This window comes from Lissotriton helveticus, chromosome 4_1, assembly GCF_964261635.1.
Source record: "Lissotriton helveticus chromosome 4_1, aLisHel1.1, whole genome shotgun sequence".
Taxonomy (NCBI): Eukaryota; Metazoa; Chordata; class Amphibia; order Caudata; family Salamandridae; genus Lissotriton; species Lissotriton helveticus.
Window position 1 is genome coordinate 1,507,259,857 of NC_136063.1, and position 21,523 is coordinate 1,507,281,379.

Genomic DNA, 21,523 nt, shown 5'->3' on the forward strand with positions numbered 1-21,523 from the left:
AATAAAAGAACTAGGTAATTTGTGAAAAGAATATTACAAACATTTAATGAAAAAAAATCACACAAAGCAAAAAGAGGAATTTTTCAAGTAAGGTGAAGCAGACTTCAATTTCTAATACCAGGAAAAGGAAACATGATAAAGAAACAGTATCTGTTACTCAGAGACAAAAGCAATTTCAAGAAATTCGCCAGAGACTTTTTTGTTTAGAGTGAATCAGAATTTAATGAAAAGATGCTGCAAATCTAAAAGGAAAGTATTGCAATTCAGAGAGATGCAGCGTATTGTAAGTATAGTGGATACTGATTTCAATTTAAAACCAGAAGTTATTCATTCTGATTTTGAAGAGATTCAAACTGTTGGATAAAATAGTCAAAGTGTTGAAAGTCAAAAGTAGAAAAAAGAGACTTGTGAAAAGGGCCAACTTTTGCAAAACCTTTAGTGGACTTTGGAAACATACTTCTACTAGTGAGCCTTTTTTTAATGAGGAAAGTTACTCCCAGGTAAATAGTTTACCATTTGCAGTTGATACTGGAGGTCGTTGCTACGAAGTTCAGGATGGTTCTCGTCTTCCAAAGAAGAAAATGGTTGGTAAAAGTGCAGAAGAGTTAATAGCTGAAGAAGTGAAAGGGAAACGTCCACAAGCTCGTGTGTATAAGTGGGGTTGTAGTAGTATTTGTAGTATTCGACAGGAATCTATTGATGTAATGCAAAATTTGGTACGAGAATATACACAGAAAAGTATTAAACAGAAGATTAAGTTGTTTCAAGGACTAGATCCATGTAATGTATGAAAATATACTGAGACATATAGGCATTCTCTGGCTTGTCTTTCAAGAAAAGTTGGTAAAAGTGTTTTTCATCACTTGAGGATGTTAGCAGTACACCATTCAGAAATGCGGAAGTATGTAAGGAAACTGTACTATGTAACAAGTCCTGCATTATGTTTAAGTGAACTGAATAAATGTCTTTTATATGGTTCTTTATCAGATGTTCAAAAAAAGTGTGATGATATTGAAATGTGATATTTTGGTTCAGAAGAGCAGTCCATAGAAACTGAAAGTTAGACAATTACAGATGTCAGAGGAGATGGGAAAGTGATTAGTACTGATCAGTTTGAAGAAGAAATTGGAAAGTTTAATGTAGTGTGCTCTGAAATACCAAACTATGTTTGTGTTTGTTGTCGACGTACTCATTATAAAAGTCAAAGTAGGAATGTTGATTTGTATTTGAAAAGTAGAACTATGGTAAGTGGGTAGAATTTGCAACTTACTTGTTGGTGGAAGGTCGATTTGAGTTAGGTAGTGATCAACGTATATGTAAATATTGTTGCAACAAATTAGAAGGGAGCAAAATGCCTGCTAGAGCAGTACATAATAACTTAGAATTAGTAGCTATTCCGGAGGAACTGGCAGAATTTAACATATATGAGTCTGTTCTAATTCAATCTGTTTATCCTTTTCAAACTATAATTTGGATACAGCCTAAAACAGGTAAACTGCCACCAACAGACTTGCAAAGAGGGCTGAGAGGAAGAGTGGTGTACTTACCTTTGGATTTTAAGAAAAATATTGAAACTATTTATGGAGAAAAAGAGGAAAATGAGGCAGTAGTCATTCTAGTAAATGGTGTACCAACAAAAAGTCAGAAAATATGGCAAGAATTTGTGGATGTTAATAAAGTTGAAAAGGCTACGTTATATCTTATAGAGAATGGTATTTATTACAAAACTGTAACTGTGGATGAACAGGTAATAGGTTTAGAAGATGAATATTACATTTCAAGTGGTCAAATAGAGAAAGTGGACAATTCAAGGACTGAAGAGATTTATGAACATTACACAATATGTCCTTTGCATTCAAAAGAAGTAATAGGAAGCAGCATTGACTTATTCGAAATGAAAAAAAGCACAGGGAACTCCAATGAGTGTATGGGAGAAAAGCTTGGAAGGTCGTTGTTTTCAACAGCTGTTTCCTACTGGAGAAGGTGAACAGTATGATGATCGACCTGTACGAATTCCAGCTTCAGAATATCGGTCAACAAGAATATATTCTAAAGGTCCTAGATTTCGACAGTGCATACCATACATATTTCACCTTTTGTTTGAAAGTGATCTGTCTTCTCTGTCGTATGCAGTTAACCACATACTTAAAACTGGAGTTCATCAATCTCTTCTTTCTGCAAAAGAATTTGTGGAGAAAGTTCAAGAAACAGATGAAAATTTTATTAACACAGTTAACCAATGTGATGGCATGTCAACGTGGAACAAATGAGTATTGGTATCTCCGTCATGGAGAACTCAAGTGTATGTTACGGAACTTAGGTACACCAACATGGTTTGTCACACTTAGCTGTGCAGAGTATGCATAGGAAGATTTGCTTGAGTTTCTAAGAGAAGCGAATTCCAATATAAACATTTTTGAAATAAAGACTCCTGGTGAACTGTGTTCATTGGATCCTGTAAATGTGTGTAGATATTTTAATCATAGGTTTCAAGCTATGATGTCTTTTATCTGCAATAAAAATACTCCACAATCTTGGAGAAGTTACCGAGTATCAAGCAATAGGTGCACCTCATATACATATACTACTATGGATCAAGGATGCACTTAAATTTGGAAATGATTCTGATGAAACAGTACTGTCTTTAATTGAACAGTATGTGACATGTGAGATTCCAAGAGAAGAAGGAGATAGAAGCTTGAGACAGCAGGTTTTATGTTTCCAAAGTCACCGTTATGGAAAGTATTGCAGAAGAAACTACAACTGTAACGGAAAATTTTACACCAAAGGTTGGTTTGCTTTTCCCCGTCCAGTCATTTGTAAAGGTAGAGTAAATTCTTATTTTTCTTCTGTAAGGCACACGATAACTCGAAAATCTCCAAAGAATACCTACATCTTAAAAAGAACAGAAGTGTCAAAGTATATCAATGATTACAATCCAGTCATTTAAAAAATGTGGAATGTGAGCATGGACATTCAGTATGTTGCTGTTGCACATTATGTTACATCGCACATATCAAAATCAGAAAAAACAGAGATGCAACAAATGTGGGAAGAAATTGCAAAAGAGAAAAGCCTTTGTAAAAAATTGTACAGCATTACTTTGAAAATGCTTTCCCATCTAGAAATTGGATTGTATGAATGTTCAGACCGCTTGTGCTCTTCAAGTTTATATTCAAAGTCACGAGAAATCATTTGGGTAAGTTTAGGTCTTGCCTGCAAACGAAACAGAGAAATTGAAGAATTAGCAGAAAATGAACCAGACAGTACAGACATTTTTAAAACTAATATGTTGGACACATACTATCTGAAAAGGAGTCGACATCTGGAACAGCTATGTCTGTGTGAAGTACTTCAACATTACAGCTTCAAAAGAAATGTTAAACAGAATTTAAAAGAAGGAAAATATGCAGTAGTTGGATGTCATGGTTGTTTAGTAGAACACAAGAAATTTAGTTGTGTTACTTCAGATAAGCGAGAATTTGACTATTTAGCACTTCTGCAATTGTTTAATCCATGGCGTAGCGAAAGTGAATTACTTGGAGACTTTGACTGCTATGAAGATTCTTTTAATGCTTGTAAAGATAGCATTGCATGTACAATTTTTCCTATATATTTAAAAATGTTGAATGACGAAGTTGAACAGGAAAAGACTATTACAGCTGAAATAGCTAATGAAAGTTCTCAAGATAGTCAAACTAGAGGCCCATGTAGTCAAGATCCTCTTGGACAACCAATACTGGAAAATGAAGCAGCCATTGCTATGCATGAAGTTGAAATTGCAATGCAGTATAGCAGGCCTAAAAACTTGAAACGGGGTCTTGATGCTATGATTGAGGATGTCAGAAGTTAAAGTCTGTGATCATTTCTGTGTACCCCTTCTGAACAGGTGCAATAAACTCTAGGTCCCAACAGTGGAACAGCGTCTTGATCCCACAATGGACGATGTTAGAACTGCATCTGAGAGTGGAGATGAAGACACTCCCTTCGACCAGGTGCAACCAACTCTAGGTCCCCACAGTGGAACGGTGTCTTGATCCCACAATGGACGATGTATGATATTACCTGATGCTTGGTTTTCATAGAACTCCCTCCGTTGAGGTGCATCAGACTCTGTGCTTCCGTAGCTAACTGCTGAACATGATTATTGTGCTTGGTTGACATCAGTCGGTGGAGTACACCGTGGTACTGCAGATCCGAACAGTGAAACGGGGTCTTGATTCTATGGTTAAGGATGCCAGAAGTTAAAGTCTGTGAAACTTTCTGTGTACCCCGACTGATCAGGTGCAACCAACTGTAGGTCCCAACAGTGGAACGGTGTCTTGATCCCACAATGGACAATGTCTGATATTACCTGATGCTTGGTTTTCATAGAACTCCCTCCGTTGAGGTGCATCAGACTCTGTGCTTCCGTAGCTAACTGCTGAACATGATTATTGTGCTTGGTTGACACCAGACAGTGGAGTACACCGTGGTACAGCAGGTCCGAACAGTGAAACGGGATCTTGATTTTATGGTTGAGGATGTCAGAAGTTAAAGTCTGTGAAAATTTCTGTGTACCCCGTCTGACCAGGTGCAACCAACTGGTGGTCCCAACAGTGAAACGGTGTCTTGATCCCACTATGGACGTGTTAGAACTGCATCTGAGAGGGGAGATGAAGATACTCCCTTCGACCAGGTGCAACCAACTCTAGGTCCCAAAAGTGGAACGGTGTCTTGGTCCCACAATGGACGATGTCCGATATTGCCTTATGGTTGGTTTTCAAAGAACTCCCTCCATTGAGGTGCATCAGACTCTGTGCTTCCGTAGCTAACTGCTGAACATGATTATTGTGCTTGGTTGGCACCAGTCAGTGGTGTACACCTTGGTACAGCAGGTCCGAACAGTATAACGGGGTCTTGATTCTATGGTTGAGGATGTCAGAAGTTAAAGTCTGTGATCATTTCTGTTTACCCCCTCTGACCAGGTGCAACCAACTGTAGGTCCCAACAGTGGAACAGTGTCTTGATCCCACAATGGATGATGTTAGAACTGCTTCTGAGAGTGGAGATGAAGGTACTTCATTTGACCGGGTGCAACCTACTCTAGGTCCCAACAGTGGAACGGTGTCTTGATCCCACAATGGACGATGTCCGATATTACCTGATGCTTGGTTTTCATAGAACTCCCTCCGTTGAGGTGCATCAGACTCTGTGCTTGCGTAGCTAACTGTTGCACATGATTATTGTGCTTGGTTGACACCAGTCGGTGGAGTACACCTTGGTACAGCTGGTCCGTACAGTGAAACAGGGTCTTGATTCTATGATTGAGGATGTCAGAAGTTAAAGTCAGTGATTATTTCTGTGTACCACCTCCGATCAGGTTCAACCATCTCCATGCTTTCGAATTCAATGGTACGTGGCTGTGAGGTGTTAATGAATAGTGCCTCTGGCTTACACTGCGGTAAGCAGGGCTCACAAGTTAGATTGAGTGGTGATTGTTAATTACAGAATCCAGTAGTCAAGTAACTAGAATGTCTAATGGAATATACACAATATCGTTTTAGTATACTTGGTTGAAGACATTTTTATGGATGACCTATAGGTTTACTACAATGACCAGATTCATCTTGCAAGTCCAAAGGAACACTGAATAGTCTACACTGTGGACAGCACAAATCGCAGTTCATATTGTTTTGATTTATTTATTGCAGAGTTTTCTGAAATTTATGTTGTTGTATTTTGTGAAGAGGAAGTGAGAAAAAGTATTCATGGATGTCTGTGTGAGTACCGCCTTCAATTAACACTGCAGACAGCAGTGTTCACAATTCAGATTGAGTCGGTATTGTAGATGAGGTAGTCCTGTAGGAAAAGACATTGCTGCAGTGCACTCTGTCCGCACCACGCATACACCCACGCTTTTTCTTGCTTCGCATACGACAAACTGGGCAGCTCAAGTCCACGTTATGTAGCTGTGGGCCCTTGCTGACTGCTCTCTCTGGCCTACTCTGCAGCCACCAGTGTTCACAATTCAGATTGAGTCGCTATTGCAGATGATGCTGTGTTGATGGTGACATATTACTCCTAGTACGGCCCACCTGCAGCACGCATCATCGCTGGCTGTGCACATGCTGAATGCTTTTGATGTGGCTATCTGAGTGCACTAATACTGATGGACTCTTTATGATACAATCTTTTTGTGTATTTTTTCAGATCTATTGATTGTGTTTCAGTATACCACAAGTTGTGGTTCTTTTACGATAGAATATTTTTCTGTCTTATTTCACATCTACTGTCCTTGAGGAATGGTTTACACTGACTCCACACGCATCCACCACAGACATCACTGGATATGTGACCCTGGTAATAATAAGGTGTTGAGCGCACATGATACTGCCCCTGGGCCATATTACATTACATTGTGCTGTGGGCAGTATATGTAACTATGTTACCTCTGGTAGTGGGGTAAACTTCGGTTATGTAACTTTTAGGTGTATGGCTATCACAGGTGAAAGGCTACTTTACAGACCATGAATATTGATGGTTGCATGTTGTGTGTAGTGTAAGATATGTGTATATTGCAAAAAGTTTAGAAAAAAGCTCTCTAAGCAGAAGAGGTGTGTCTCATCAAATGCTGTCGAGCGAATGACTAAAATGGGTGGCGTTTTGCAATTGCTACAATGGGAAATGTTATGAACGAATGAAATGCTTTGTCTTAAGGTCACTGGGCAACAGTGCACTCAGCGTGCAAGTAGTCGGCACCCGCCGTGATTTTGAGACAATATATTTACTATAATATGAGTTCATTACAGTTAGAAATAGTTAAATGTTTAAAATATTTTAGATTATCTCTTGCTCTCATATACACTTTGCAGTTATTTACATATACTTTTGAGACCCAAAAAATGAGGGAATGGCGTACCCGGTGTGACACCATACGTCTATGATGTAAGACAGGGCCTGGCAGCGTGCACTCGGCGCATACGCAACACGCAGCTGGCGCGACCCATACGTACATTATGTAATGCGTTGCTTGGTACTGCATACCCTTTGCATACCAAACTAGCAGCTGGCGCGACATCATACGTATAAGTTGTTACGGGGCACACGGTGCCACAAACCCGTCGGATACAAAATGCACATCATTTCAATATGGTGGATAGGATTCGCGTGCTGATGGAGCTTGGTAGACTACCGGTACAGGACTTTAGTTTTCTGAAAAAAAAATGATATACATATTTTTTGGGGAAGATATAAAATATTACTTAATTTTAAAAGTTAAAAAAAAATAATAGTGTTGCAAAATATTGTAAAAAAATTAGAAAAGTTATAGGTTTTATAAATATTAAAATATGAAATTAACATTTAAAAAACCTTCGAAATTCAGTTATAGTTAGGAATTAGCATATAAAAATCAGAAATTCACTGAAAAAAGCATAGGTTTCAGGGACGTTATAGTTATTTGGACATTTCAATCATACAAAACAATAGAAATTCCCCTGTTATAGTTAGTTGAGCTAACTATAACTCGCGCCCCTGCAAAGCACTGCTGATGACATCACATATTGCATCATGTCATCATTGATGTCATTTGAGATGTCATCAGTGATGTCACTGATCATGTCATGAATGATGTAATATGTGACATCATCAGCAGTGGATTGAGGGTGCGCATAATATAGTTAGTACAACGAACTATATAGGAGCAATTTCAATGGTTTTGTATGAGTGAAATGTCCAGCTATCTATAACACCCCTAAAACTTATAGTTTTTTGAGTGAATTTCAAAGGTTTTTTAAAAGCTAATTCCTAACTAGATAAGGACTGAAACCTATGTTTTTTCAGTGAATTTGAAAGGTTTTTTAAATGCTAATTCTTAACAATATAAGGCCTGAAACCTATGGTTTTTTAATTGAATATGCAAGGTTTTTTAAATGCTAATTCCTAACTATATAAGGCCTGAAACCTATGGTTTTTTCATTGAATTTCAACCATTTTTTAAATGACAATTTTTAAATGTACTAATTTGTTTTTTTTATACTGATTTACTACATTTTTGCAGGCAGGTGTTCAGAGGGTACGCCCCCTTTTTACAACACTCTGCAGCGCAACCCCTGGCGCATTTGCAGAGGAGGAACTAATTCCCCTTGCATACTGGGGGTCCCTGGGGGGCAACTAGCCCACCAGGAGCCTCCAGTATAATCCAGGGGGCTGAATTGCAGAGAGGTGTAATGAGGCCACACCCTTTTTTACACGTCTCTGCAAGGCAGCCCCCGGGCGTATTTGCAGAGGGGGAACTAATTCCCCTTGCATACTGGGGGTCCCTGGGGGCCAACTAGCCCACCTGGAACCTGCAGTATGCGCCAGGGGGCTGCAATGTAGAGAGGTGTAATGAGGCCACACTCTTTTTTACACCTCTCTGCAGCGCAACCCCTGGCGTGTTTGCAGATGTAGGAACTAATTCCCCTTGCATACTGGGGGTCCCTGGCGGCCAACTAGCCCACCAGAACCCTCCAGTATGCGCCAAGGGGCTATGTTGCTTTGCCCCGGGGGCGGCAGTCCCGGGGGAAGTGTGGGGGGGATTGTGGACCCCCCACACTTCTTTATCACTATGCCCCCGCGATTTGGTCCCCCGTGGGGTAATTTCTTAAAAAACAGACCAGGTTTAAAAAAAAAAATGGTCCTTTTTTGTCCTTGTGGGACCACCTGGGCAGGCCTAGGGTGCCAGGGTGTATCTACCCTGCCCCCTTTTTGTGTTCTTCACGTTTGTTTTTTTGCTTTCTTTTGCCTTTGTCTATCGAGCACAAGATGGATGCCAACACTTCCTGGTTAAAAGTGTTGACAGCCAATGAGCATGCAGCTTTCTCGGGAAGGCATGCTGATTGGCTGCCACTGTCTGTCAACACTAGCACAAGATGGATGCCAACACTTCCTGGTTAGAAGTGTTGACAGCCAATGAGCATGCAGCTTTCTCTGGAAGGCCTGCTGATTGGCTGCCACTGTCTGTCAACACTCCAAACCAGGAAGTGTTGGCAGCCATCTTTTGCCTCGGTAGAACGAAGGCACAAGAAAGCAGTGAAACAAAGGTGCAAAACACGCAAAGGGAGCAGGGTAGAAGCACCCTGACCCCCTAGGCCTGCTCAGGGGGTTCCACAAGGACCCCCCACGCCCCAAAATATTTATATATTTTTTAAATCGCGATATTCTGAACGATTGAAAATGACTTTTCTTGAGAAACATTTGGATTTGGATTATCATGTCCTATACTTTGGAATTTTTGAAAGACTGACTTTGAGGATGCTATAAATTACTCAAGTCTGTCCGAATTGTGTGGGTAAAATTGATACCTAGTCACTTTGAATAAGAATGTACTTACGTCTCGTCTAACATTTGGAAGAAATATCTAGTTATATGACAACAGGATACCGACATAACCTGAAGGAAATAAGAACGCTCTGAAGAAGTTCTGTTATACAGAACGAAACGCGTCGGCTGGCTGTGGTACATAAACTTAAGGAAAATAAAAGCATTTGAATATACACCAAGATTCAGCGCTTCAATAGGGACTCTAAGTGATATGATTTGATTGGACTTGTTGTGCAAGTGGTGCTGTGCCAAACTTTGAAATATTCTCCACTACTCTCTACCACTCACTCTCTACTACTCCACTACTCTCTAATACTCACTCTCTACTACTCATTCTCTACTACTCTACTACTCTCTACTACTCTCTCTCTCTCTACTACTCACTCACTACTACTCACTATCTACTACTCTCTACTACTCACTCTCTACTATTCTCTACTCTCTACTACTGACACTCTACTACTCTCTCTCTACTACTCTCTACTACTCACTCTACTACTTACTCTCTGCTACTCTCTACTATTCTCTCTCTCTGCTACTCACTCTCTACTACTCACTCTCTACTACTCCCTACTACTCCCTACTACTCACTCTACTACTCACTCTCTACTACTCTCTACTAATCACTCTTTACTACTCTCTACTACTCACTCTCTACTGCTCTCTACTACTCACTCTACTACTTACTCTCTACAACTCTTTACGACTCACTCTCTACTACTCACTCTCTACTACTCTCTACTACTCACTCTACTACTCTCTACTACTCACTCTCTGCTACTCTCTCTACTGCTCTCTACTACTCTCTACTATGCACTCTCTCCTCTCTATTACTCACTCTATACTCTCTACCTCTCTCTACTAGTCTCTACCTCTCTACCCCTACCTCTCTACCTCTACCTCTCTACCTCTACCTCTCTACCTCTCTCTGCATGCACACATATACACATATATATATATGCATATATATGCATATGCATTTATATATATGTATGTGTATATTACCTACTGGTGGTCGCCAGTAGGTAGTTATAGTTAGGATTGTTTTCCATAGGGAATCCGCAACATGCTATTGGGAATAACTTTGGCGCAGATTGAGGGATCTGCCTGTAATTTTCCTCAAATTTGCCTCGCGGTGGTCCGCTCCTTCCCTGAAAGTTTGGGGGGGATTCGTCAAGCGGGGGCTGAGATAAAAGGGGGGTCCCAAAACGTGTTTTCCCCATGTTAATTTCTATAGGGCGGTTGGACTCACTTTTAGCCCGAACGGCTGAATGGATTTCCACCAAACTTGGCAAAATTGTAGGGACTGGTATCCCGATGTGCCTTTGCTATGTTTCAAGATATGTGCTCCAGTGGATTTTGAGTAATTTAGGTTCAAAAAAAATATATATATCTATAAGCGTGCCCCGGTACGCGCACCGGGGCGCGTACCGGGCGCGTAACTCGAGTTCGCGAGCGGAAAACTGATTGGCTTTCGGGTGTCTGTAAACATTCGAAACAGTCCGGAGCGGACGCCATCTTGTGTCTCGACACAAGAGGTGGCAAAAACAAAGGGGGAAATAACCAAAAGGGGGCAGGGTAGACCCCCCCCCCTGACCCCCTAGGTTTGATGTGGGGTCCATAAAAGGGTCCCGCGGGACAAATTTTTGTAAAAATTTTTTTCCGATTTTCGCGGGGGGAGCGCCCGGTACACGCACCGGGGAGCGTACCGGGGAGCGTACCATGGGGAAAAATAGTGAAAAAAATTAGTGTAAAATAATCATTTTGAGTGATCAGAGGTAGGGTAGCTCTGAAAAGAGCTTTTGGGTTCTGTGGCTGATTTAGGTACCTACAAGTACATCCCACACACACCCACATGCACACACCCCACACACACACCTACACATCTCACACACACACACACCGCACACACATAACCCTACACCCCCACACCCACACACTCCCCACACACACCTCACACACCCACACCACTACCAAAACCCAAACACCCCACACACCCACACCAACACCTTACACATCCACACCCACACACCCCAAACACCCACACACACACATCACCCCCCCCACACACACACACACCTCACAGACACACCCCACACATCCCACACACACACCTCCCCCCTCCACACACACACACACACACACACCTCACAGACACACCCACACATCACACACACACATACACGTGTTACCATCCTTGTGGGGACTATGTGTGAATACCAGCCTTGTGGGGACTAACCTTTCCCAATGTTTTTAAAACACACAACTAACATAAAAATGTTAAGAAAAAATTCATTATACAGGATCCTGCTTCAAATTTGCAAATATATTGTTATTTAACCGTGCGCACAGCACCATCCTTGTGGGGACTTGAACATGTGCTACCATCCTTGTGGGGACCTAGTACTTAACACTATTTGTGATTGAATACAGTTGAAGGCACATGGCTAAATGTTTATTTTAGCGACAATATACACAAACAACATTATAATATATTCGTATATGAATTGCTGCATATATAATAGGGTATACATCAAGGGCAGATTATGTTAATGGGCCAGAAAATATTATATCATGCTTAATGAAAGACACTTAAATCTGCATTTAACCTATTTATTAGTGCTTAAAATCTTAGGAGATAAGGGAACTAACACATAAAGAGATTAACATATAGAACAAAGGAATATGGTCAAGTGGAATCCAGAGCTTGAGTAGCTGCTCACATTTTTACCAAAATAGATGCATAAGTCCCCACAGAGATACTGAAATAGTGTGTACATTCAAAGCTTGCATCCCATTATAAATGGTGTGAAGCTAATGATGTTCAAGTCCACACAGAGGTTGTGTGTAATTATAGAAATGCTCAAGTCCCCACAGAGATAGTGTGTTATTATAGTGATGTTCAAGTCCCCACAAAGATAGTGTTTTATTACATTGTTGTTCAAGCCCCCACAAAGATAGCGTGTTATTATAGCGATGTTTAAGTCCCCACAGAGATAGTGCATGAAGGTGATTGTGTTTAAGTCCTCATTAAAATAGGGCCTGATTCACAAAGGTAAACGTAGACAAAAAGTCTAACTTTACTACTTTTCAGTATTCACAAAGGTAAATTTCAGCCAAAAGTCTACTTTTAAAAATTCACAAAACCCCATAAAGAGAATGTGAAGCTGATGTTCAAGTTGAAGCAAACAAAAGGAGATGATGGACGGAGTGGTGAAACCTTTCAGTCACTCAGCCCCAGTCACAGATCTGGGTTGAATCCATCATCGTTCTTTAGCTAACTTTGTCACCCCAGTTCAGCCCCAGCTATATGCAAATCAGTCTTGGCCCTGTGTCTCATGGTAACAGTCCAGCCCGAACTGCCAAGCCAGGTCTTCCCTAGACTGAAAACATGCATCCTGGGACCGGTTCTAGGATAACACCCCTTCATCAGCCAGGCTAGCTTGAATCCAGAGGCAAAATGAGCAAGGGACCCACATCTGGGTCCCAACTTAGGGCGAACAAAAGAAACACGAGGAGATGATGGACTGAGTGCTGAAACTTTTCAGTCACTCACCCCCAGTCACAGATCTGGGTTGAATCCATCATAGGTCTTTAGCTCACTTTACCACACCAGTTGAGACCCAGCTGTATGCAAATCAGTCTTGACCCCATACCTCATGGCACCCCCTGGTGTTTTAAGTCGAAACAGAGCTTGTGTTTAGTTACTTGAATGCTCAAGTCCCCACAGAGATAGTATGTTTTTATATTGATGTTCACGTCCCCACAAAGACAGTGTTTTATTATAGGTTTTTTTTAAGCCCATACAAATACAGTGTTATTATAGTGATGTTTAAGTCCCCACAGAAATAGTGCACAAAGATGATTGTCTTTAAGTCCTCATTAAAATAGGGACCAATTCACAATGGGAAAGCGTAGACAAAAAATCTAACTTTTTTACTTTTCAGTTTCAACAATGTAAACTTAGACCAAAAGTCTAACTTTACTACTTTTCTGTATTCACAAAGCCCCATACAGAGAATGCAAAGCTGGTGATGCTCAAGCCAAAACAGAGCCTGTGTGTAATTAAATGAATTTTCAAGTCCCCACAGAGATGGTGTATGACTATAGTATTACCACGGTCACCAAATAGAATGTGTGTGATTATAGACATGCCCAGGTCCCCACAGAGATAGTGTGTGATTATAGACATGCCAAGGTCCCCACAGAGATAATGTGTGATTATAGACATGCCCAGGTCCCCACAGAGATAGTGTGTGATTATAGACATGCCCAGGTCCCCCCAGAGATATTGTGTGATTATAGACCTCCCCAGGTCCCCTTAGAGATAGTGTGTGATTATAGTCATGCCCAGGTCCCCACAGAGATAGTGTGTGATTATAGACCTGCCCAGGTCCCCACAGAGATAGTGTGTGATTATAGACATGCCCAGGTCCCCACAGAGATAGTGTGTGATTATAGACCTGCCCAGGTCCCCTTAGAGATAGTGTGTGATTAAAGACATGCCCAGGTCCCCACAGAGATAGTGTGTGATTATAGACCTGCCCAGGTCCCCTTAGAGATAGTGTGTGATTATAGAAATGCCCAGGTCCCCACAGAGATAGTGTGTGATTATAGAGATGTCTTGGTCCTCACTGAGATGGTATGTGACTTTAGTATTACCACAGTTGCCAAAGAGAATGTGTGTGATTACAGACATACCCATGTCCCCACAGAGATAGAGTATGATTAAAGACATGCCCAGGTCCTCGCAGAGATAGTGTGTGATTATAGACATGCCCAGGTCCCCACAGAGATAGTGTGTGATTATAGACATGCCCAGGTCCCCACAGAGATAGTGTGTGATTATAGACCTGCCCAGGTCCCCACAGAGATAGTGTGTGATTATAGACATGCCCAGGTCCCCACAGAGATAGTGTGTGATTATAGACCTGCCCAGGTCCCCTTAGAGATAGTGTGAGATTATAGAAATGCCCAGGTCCCCACAGAGATAGTGTGTGATTATAGAGATGTCTTGGTCCCCACAGAGATGGTGTGTGACTATAGTATTACCACAGTTGCCAAAGAGAATGTGTGTGATTACAGACATGCCCAGGGCCCCACAGAGATGGAGTATGATTAACCGCTACCGCGCTACCGCGTTTTCCTGCTGTGCGCTGATTTTTGAAAATCGCGCTGTTTATGACAAAGCCAGCTCGTCATCCGCGTAGCGCAGGTAACGCCCATGACGAGCTGGCTTTGTCATTAGCGTCGAAGGGGTTAAAGACATGCCCAGGTCCCTACAGAAATAGCGTGTGATTAATGGGATGCACAGGGATAGCACACAGAGATAGTGCATGATTGTAGTCATGTACAGGTCCACACAAATATATTTTGTGATTACATTGACGTTTAAGTCCCCACTATGATAATGTGTGATTATCGTCATATTCAAGTCTCCACAGTGATGTGTGTAATGATAGGTATGTTGAAGAAACCATACCGATCATAATATTACAGATCATATTAGTCTGGTTACTTATTAAACTGATGAATCCACTGAGGGATATGTGTTTGACCTCTCTCTCTCCCATGTTTGAATCCTGATGCTACCACTCAGTCTTTATTCCTTCCAAGGTACAATAAGTACAATTTACTTGCATACAAAAAACATATGGTATTCAGCAACAAGATACCCTCAGGTGTGAATGTGCACTTTATAGATGCACATAAGATGATATGATGTGATAATAGTTGGACTCAAGCAACCACTGGATATAGACTGGAATTATCCTGTATCTATGAATCCCACTTCAAATGCAGCATGAACTGGTTTAAACTGTGTTCATCCAGGAAGATTTACACTTCCTTAAAAATCCAAATATCTGAGTTCTCATTTTCTTTTCCAGCCCCCATCTTATCAACTCTAGTCTCCATTAAGACGATACAACTGTATTTCTGATTGCAATAAACTCCCCATACTGATTCACTCTGACACTTTGGGATTATTACAATAAAGAAATTGATTTAAGAACTGGTACATCTTTATAATTTTTGTCTCTATAATTCAAGAATGAAATGGTCCTCTCCTCACAAAGCTCTTCTTTTTCTCAAAGTATTCCTTCTATCTGCTCTTGGGACTCTTTCTAGCTAACCAGGCTCACACTCTATATGCAGGTGATATAGTTCATAGTCCCGCCCTCTTGGGCCCAAGTGCAGACACGCCCAAGAGGGCGGGACTATGAACTATATCACCTGCATACAAAGTGCCAAGCTCTTATTTACCCTGAAGCCAAGCCTGTGATCAAGAGGAAACTAATCAACGAAACACGTAAGGCATAACGGCGAAAATTTCGTTGGGAAAGTTGTCTCCAGCTAGCTGCTGCCTATCGGAGCAATAAAAGGTTAATCAAACGCTGAGTGGGTTCTTCAATTGCGAGAGCAACTTTGATAAAAAAAAAAAAATATATATATATATATATATATATATATATATATATATATATATATATATATATATGTATATGTATATATATGTATATATATATATGTTTTGTGCAAGAGTAGAAAAAATCAAGTTGGCAGTGGTACATCACACCTTTTATGGGAAGACACATTCTCAAAATGTGCTCAGATGAAACATGGGAAACTTTCACAAAGTCGAAAGATCTATTTGTTCAGCCGTTCATATTTGGAGTGTAAAATAGAAATTCTTAAATAAGGTTTAAACATTCTCTAAAGTGCCAATGTCAGCTACAAGAGACTATCTCAGCATTGATGGTCTTGTTATTTGAAGGGCAAATCATATACTAGAGTGTTACTAATTGTATCACTGAACTGAGCTGGTGTGCTCATAATGTAAGAGTCACTTTGGCTGACTTACAGCTCTCTTTTTCATGGGAATAAAAACCTCAGAATGTGCCTAAATATAGGAATCTTTCACAATGTTAACAAAAATTATTTTGAGGAGTGAGCCCAAATGTTGTACTTTGGTTTGTGTGGGGTCTACAACTAGGCTTCCTAAAAGGAGCCAGTAAATCCTTTGTTCAGAAACAGAGAAGGACAATTTGATAGTCATGCAATAACTGTTTTTATGAGAAAAGAAACCTTAAAATGTGCCCATGTTAAAGATAGGAGTCCTTTACAAAGTTGAAAAACGTGTTTTTGGCAGTGGGCATTTTATACATACGGTCTTAAACACCAAGGGCCTCATTTATGAAAAGTGTTGCATCGTCTCTACAGTTGTCTCTTCCCTTATCCTCACTCTCTCTCCTCCCCTACCCCCCACTACTTTCTCTCTCCTTTCTCTCCTCCCTTAATGTATTGCTGATTGTTTGATTTAATGTTTACTTGTCGATCTTTTTCTGGTATACTGTTGAACCACTTTGTTGCACTTCCTTTCGTCTGCCTGTCGTCTCCTCCTGCATCCTCCCTCTATTTATGTCTCTCCTTCCCTCCTCTCTCATTGTATTGAGACTGAACTATATTGTCTGATTCCCGATGGAGCTACTTGGTTTAGCTATAGGGGAGATGGGCCGTGGATTGCCTCCTTGGCCGTCACCTACCCAGTCGGTCTTTAGACAGACTTCCTTTCGTCTCTACGGTTGTCTCTTCCCTTATCCTCACTTTCCCTCCTCCCCTACCCCCCACTACTTTCTCTCCTCCCCTAATGTATTGCTGATTGTTTGATATAATGTTTATTTGTTTGATCCTTTTCTGGTATATTGTTGAACCACATTGTTGCACTTCCTTTCTTCTCTCCTGTCGTCTCCTACCACATCCTCTCTCTATTTATGTCTCTCCTTCCCTCCTCTCTCAATGTATTGAGACTGAACTATTTTGTCTGATTACCGATGGAGCTACTTGGTTTAGCCATAGGGGAGATGGGCCGTGGATTGCCTCCTTGGTCGTCACCTACCCAGTCTGTCTTTAGACAGACTTCTTTTTGTCTCTCCTTATTGTCTCTTCCCTAGCTCCTATCCCCTCTCCCCTGAATCTCTCCCCTTGCCTGCTACTCCGCCTACCCCCCTGTCCTTTGTGCCCTTTGACTAAGCACTCCTTCTCCCCTTGTTGGGGAAAGATACAATATTTATACTCTGGAGTCTCAGCGAACCCGCTGAGTGAGTCCACTGTGCCAAGGGAGCCACTCACACTTGAGGTGTGGTATGGCACCCCTTGCCAAAGCACTCCCTCTCCCCTTTTTGAGGAAGGATCCAGTATGTAGGCCTTGGAGTCTCAGAGACCCCTCTGAGAGAGTCCACATGCGTAAAGGGAGCCTCTCGCAACAGAGATAGGGAAGTGATACCACTTCCCCTGGGATCACAGCTTACTGGACTTTGGACGTTGCCTTGACTCGTCTACCGGTTTGTGTCCCCGTCCCCCTTCCCCTCCTCTTCCCATGCTGTCTCTCTCACCCTTCCCTCCTCTTTCCCGCCTTCATTATCTGTCTACTTCCCCTGCTCCAACCCCCCTCCCCTGAATCTCTCACCTTGCCCGCTTTTCCCCTTACGTATTTGTGCTTATTGTTTATCTCGACCTTACAAGTAGCTATGTTGCCATGCTCTAAGAACTATGTAACCTTTGTAACAATGTAACCTGTAACTATGATCTGATGCTCATGTAAAGCGCTCTGATACCTCCGGGTCTAGCCAGCGCTATATAAAACTTTTTTTTAAAATAAATAAATAAGTTATTTAAATATTTAATTTATAAATCATAATTTTTACATTGAATATTTAAATATTGAAATTAGAAAATGGTTTTATTTAGACTATGCAAGAAATTGGAAAAATATATATCAGCAAGTGTATATTATATTTATTATTTTTATATGTTTCATTTATTTTAATTTTATTATTGTTGTATTCTTATTTTAATTTATCTACTTGGTGTTTCTGTTTTTTTCAGTAGTAGCGAGATAAGTGAATTCTACGTATGTTTATTTAAATATTTCATTTAACTATCCATTTATTTTGTATATTTTTAATAAATTGTGCATTTTATTTACATTTATACAATATATATTTTCTAGTTTAACTATGGTTAATCATTTTATGTTTTTAGGCGTTTAAATATTTTTGGGGAAATTACTGTATTGGAATGGTATATGTAACCTTTCTGAAGTCCAACACTTTCCCTACTGTTGCTTAAATTGGAGTGAGAACAGTAAATCAAGTCCATCTAATTTCTATGCTTTCCTTATTATTGCTATTGTGGGGATAGGTACTATAACCCTTACAAAGTCCCACACTTTCCCTACTTTCACTTAGGATGGAGTAAGAATAGTAAATATAGCCCCTTTGAAGTCTAATACTTTTCCTTCTGTTTTGTATATATTGGGGTGGGAATAGCAAATCTTATCCCTCTGAGGTCCAAAACTTTCTCAGCTGTTGCTTACATTACAGTGGGAATTGTAAATTGAATCTCTCCGAAATTCAGCACTTTCCTTGCTTTTGCTTAGGGTGGAATGAGAATAGTAAATTTGACCCCCTCAGAGGTTCAACACCTTCCCTACTGTTTAGACTGGAGTTGAAATGGCCATTTGAACCCCTCTAAAGTACAATACTTTCCCTACTGTTACTTAGATTGGAGAGGAAGTAGCAAACACTGACCTTTTAGTGGACTTGCTCCCTTCACAGCGAAGCTCCGACTGGTAGCTGCTGCTGCCCCAGTTGCTGCTGCTGTCCCTTGGTCGAGTCCCACCTCCACCTGCAGACCCCTGCCTGCACCTCATATCTGGTGGTCTAGGGGCAGAGCATCACCGTTCTGCTGCTGGGCTGTCCCTCTGCCTCTCTTTCTAATTTCTGCCTTTATTCAGCTTTTAACTTTTTTACCTTTTTCTTTCCTTTGTTTGCCGCCCTCACCCCTGTTGCTGTGATCCCATGGCCGCCCCCTCCAGTGACCCTTCCCACTCCTGAATTTCCTGCCTCCCAGCTATCCAGCCCCCCAGCACAACTTAATGGCAGCCACTGCGTGGCTGAACGGCTGGCATGCCAAAGGCAGGCCTGTCTGCACCCGTCCATGCCTGGACCATGCCCAGCACCAGGGACCCTTGTTCTCGTATCTTCCACCGCTAAGACGCCAGCACCCTCCTCGCCCACAACTCAGGACGCCATACCGCCTGCCATCTCGCATCACCGAAGAAGACCCAAGGACCCTTTTCCTGCCAGAACTGCAGCCACATCCTCACCCACGCCAGCATGCCAGATCCTCCGCCTCCAAACCGACAAACAGCACACTAGACCGACTCAACTGCATCCTCGTCAACGTGCGATTCTTCCACAAAGACGCTAAAGAAATCTGGGACCTCCTCAACGCCGCCTCTCCCGTTATCACCTTCTTCACGGACACCTTGATCAACCCCTGATTTGGACCGGAAACGCCATCACCATCCCCGATGGCTACAAAATCACCCGCAAGGACTACACCGACCTACCAGAAGGAGGCATTGCCATCAATAACAAGAACACCCTCCGGCAGACCATGCACTCAAACGACCCAATGAGAATCATCTTGAACCTGAAGCTGGGCCCAGACTGAGTGAGTCATGACCCTCAGAGTGGTTCTCCTCCAGTCCTGGATCCTTAGAAATGGTGCTGAATGTGAGCAGATGCCTCAAATCCAAAACATTGGGACTTGGAAAATTCCCTCCCAAAAGTGCCCTGAGGACTGAGAGAAGACCAACGTGCATTTCTCACTGATCTGCCCAAGGTGCATTTCCGGTCAGCCTGACTTTGAGGTAGCTTCCTTACATTCTTCTGCAATGCTGAAAAACCTGTCCAGTGCTCCCTCTATGGAAGGGGATCCAACCTCCTGGAGCCCTCCTCTGACCCAGCTGCAGCCTCGTCTGCTGTAGATTTTCGAAAAAAGAGACAAAGGCCCAGATTTGCCAAATAATTGCTTGCCCTTCCATCATGCAGGGTGACTCAAGGGCAATGAAAGGGCAATGCAATCCTTGAGCCAGATTTATCAAGCCATGCAAGGCCACCTTGCGTGGCCATGTGTGGCTTGGTAAATCTGGAGTAATGCAAAGCCTTGTGTTAGTCAATGCCAGAAAGGTGTTTCTTGGGTGGAGTTTGGGGGTTCCCATGCATCCACCCATAAATTCTGGCAGATTCCCAGATTTACCACGACAAGTAAACCTGGGGATGCATTAACATTGTATGCCTTCCTGATAGAGGCGTAACAAGGAAGAATATCTTTATTCCTCCTTGTTTGTTCAGAATACAGCACACTTAAAAAGAGGAAAATGAATCTAAGGATTGCCTCAATAAAAACAATCTTTCCTGCAACACAGGCACCCTTTCACTTCGGCACAAAGGTGCCTGCGTTGGCGCTAGGAAGCACATAAAATAATCTCGTTTTTATGATATTTATTTTTTTGATATTTCTGTCTGTATCCATATTTGTTTTTTGCTAATTCTTTCTGTATTTATCCATATTTATTTTGGGTTATGTGGAAATATGGAGCTGAAATTAGCATATTTCCACATATATTTAACCGGTAAATATGCACTCATGCTTGAATGTCTACTAGGTTTCAGTGCAGTAAACAACCACAGAAGATAAATTAATGCACTTTTAAGAAAATATGCACTTTTCAGTATCAACATTGTGCATATCTACTGCTGTTAAAGCCTCTTTACTAAAATTGCTTTCTTTTTTAGCTCCCTTACCTATCAATCCACACAGCTATGCGCCTGGCAGTCAAGGCTGACAGTATCTAGAATTACTCAAAAAGTAACAAAATGTCTGTTTTTATCCACATTTAAATATAAATATAGACAAGAAAATAAATGTTTTCAGTCTGTATTTATCTGTTAAAATCAGTTAAGACGGAAAACAGGTAGCCTTACACATAATGCACCAGCACAGTGCGAAAGCAGCAATGCGCAAAGTATTTATAAATATGGCCCATTCCTGCCCTCTACATTTGATGCAGTGCAGCATGTGGTCTTGCTGCTTTGCGCCATGTCAAATCTTGGTAAATTTAACCCTAAGTCTGAATGTAGGAATCTTCACCGTGACTTCGTCCAACGGCTCAACGAAACGACGCCTCCACTTTGGGCACCCTTGGCTGCCTTGGCCAGGTGAGCTTTAACTTAAAAATAAATTCTAAATCCGAAGGTAAATGGAGACGCAGCCCAATCAACTTCTTGTATCCAAGCTGTGGTCCACGACTATATGCCCACAGATGGTG